We start from the raw sequence: 2,781 nt of genomic DNA, 5'->3' as shown, positions 1-2,781 counted from the left end.
ACTAAAGGGGGGGCATTGGTCCCGGTTGTGGCACCAACCGGGACCAATGCCCCCCTTTAGTCCCGGTTGGTGCCACGAACCGGGACCAATGAGTTGCCTATATATACCCCATCGCCACAGCAGAGCACTCCACAGTGCTCTGTTTTCTCTGGCCGGCGAGGGGAGGGCATTTGGGTGCTCTAGCTCACCTCCTATGCACATGAGGTGTTCGATGAAATGTCTGAGCCACACTAGTTAATCTTTCTCCTCTCGAAACTCGACCACCGAGCTCCATTTTCCCCGAGATTTGTCTAGGTTTAGCGGTCCGTCACGTCCCGTCCCCGTCTTCACCGCCGTCGATCGCCCGCGCCGATCTCGTCGCCAGCACCACCATGGTGAGCCTCTTGTTCTTATCTTCTTTCTGAAAGAAAAAAATTCTTACTTGAGATAGGTACTTGTCTAATTTTGTTACTTTTATTATTCCTTCTTATTACATAGTGCGATGGTTTTGGTATCCGCCCCCGTCGGCCCTCGTCCTGTCTATGATTCGGATGTGGTATATATTATCTTTTTATAACTATTTGGTTCATTTATTGTTTATGACAAATATGCCGACGAACGTGACATAGATTTTATTTATCTAGGAGGTGGTTGAACCGGAAATTCCAACCAACCCTATTGTCGAGAGGTTAAATTTAGTTGAAGAAGAAAACAATTACTTGAAAGAAAAAATAAAAAAAATTGAGGAGGAGAAGATGATATTGGAGTTGCATGTTGCGGATGTCGTCGATGATCACAAGATCAAGATGGATGCAATGCGCTTGAAGATTAGAAAGATTAGAAAATATGACATTCATACCGAGGCTTGGTATCATTATGCCGTTGGATCAATTGTTACCTTGGTTGCGATTATGATCACATTTGTTTTCGCATTGAAATGTTTTACATAGTTTCAATGTATGGTTTAATTAATTAGATGCTCTGGAGAGCTATATATATGTTGTTAGATGAGAACTATGTATGTACTTTGGGTTTAATGTGATGATGAACTTCTATTAATTTGGTCACTTAATTATCTATTCATGATATTCTGTAATGGTTTTTGACACACTTAATTATATATAATGCACGCAGATGAACCGGCAATAGATGTACGGTGACAGACACACCTCCGAGTACATTAAGGGCGTGCACGATTTTCTCGAAGTTGCTGGGGCAAACAAGCAGAATGGTTTTATGTGTTGTCCATGCCCTACATGTGGGAATACGAAGTCTTACTCTGACCGGAAAATCCTTCACACCCACCCGCTTTACAAGGGTTTCATACCACACTATAATGTTTGGACGAGGCACGGAGAAATAGGGGTTATGATGGAAGACAGCGAAGAAGAAGAGGACGATGACAACTATGTGCCCCCTGAATACGGTGATGCTGCAACGGGGGAAGCTGCTGAAGATCAAGAGGAACCAGACGATGTGCCCAATGATGCTGCAAGGGGGCAAGCTGCTGAAGATCAAGAGGAACCAGTGCCCGATGATGATGATCTCCGTCGGGTCATTGTCGATGCAAGGACGCAATGCGAAAGTCAAAAGGAGAAGCTGAAGTCGATCGCATGTTAGAGGATCACAAAAAAGGGTTGTACTCCAATTGCGAAGATGGCAACACAAAGCTCGGTACCGTACTGGAATTGCTGTAGTGGAAGGCAGAGAATGCTGTGCCGACAAAGGATTTGAGAAGCTATTGAAAATATTGAAGAAGAAGCTTCCAAAGGATAACGAATTGCCCGACAGTACATACGCAGCAAAGAAGGTCATATGCCCTCTAGGATTGGAGGTGCAGAAGATACATGCATGCCCTAATGACTGCATCCTCTACTGCGGTGCGTACAAGGATCTGAACGCATGCCCTGTATGCGGTGCATTGCGGTATAAGATCAGACGAGATGACCCTGGTGATGTTGACGGCGAGCCCCCAGGAAGAGGGTTCCTGCGAAGGTGATGTGGTATGCTCCTATATACCACGGTTGAAACGTCTGTTCAGAAACGAAGAGCATGCCAAGTTGATGCGATGGCACAGTGAGGACCGTAAGAAAGACGGGAAGTTGAGAGCACCCGCTGACGGGTCGCAGTGGAGAAAAATCGAGAGAAAGTACTGGGCTGAGTTTGCAGCTGACCCAAGGAACGTATGGTTTGGTTTAAGCGCGGATGGCATTAATCCTTTCGGGGAGCAGAGCAGCAATCACAGCACCCGGCCCGTGACTCTATGTATGTATAACCTTCCTCCTTGGATGTGCATGAAGCGGAAGTTCATTATGATGCCAGTTCTCATCCAAGGCCCTAAGCAACCTGGCAACGACATTGTTGTGTACCTAAGGCCATTAGTTGAAGAACTTTTACAGCTGTGGAATGGAAACGGTGTACGTACGTGGGATGAGCACAAACAGGAGGAATTTAACCTGCACGCGTTGCTGTTTGTAACCATCAACGATTGGCCCGCTCTCAGTAACCTTTCAGGACAGACAAACAAGGGATACCACGCATGCACGCACTGTTTAGATGACACTGAAAGTATATACCTGGACAAATGTAGGAAGAATGTGTACCTAGGCCATCGTCGATTTCTTCCGACCAACCATCAATGTCGAAAGAAAGGCAAGCATTTCAAAGGCGAGGCAGATCACCGGAAGAAGCCCGCCATGCGTACCGGTGATCGCGTACTTGCTATGGTCAATGATTTACACGTAATCTTTGGAAAGGGTCCCGGCGGACTAGCTGTTCCGAATGACGCTGAGGGACACGCAC

Source organism: Triticum aestivum, chromosome 7D (assembly GCF_018294505.1).
Source record: "Triticum aestivum cultivar Chinese Spring chromosome 7D, IWGSC CS RefSeq v2.1, whole genome shotgun sequence".
Taxonomy (NCBI): Eukaryota; Viridiplantae; Streptophyta; class Magnoliopsida; order Poales; family Poaceae; genus Triticum; species Triticum aestivum.
Note: the sequence above shows the minus strand (reverse complement) of the source record.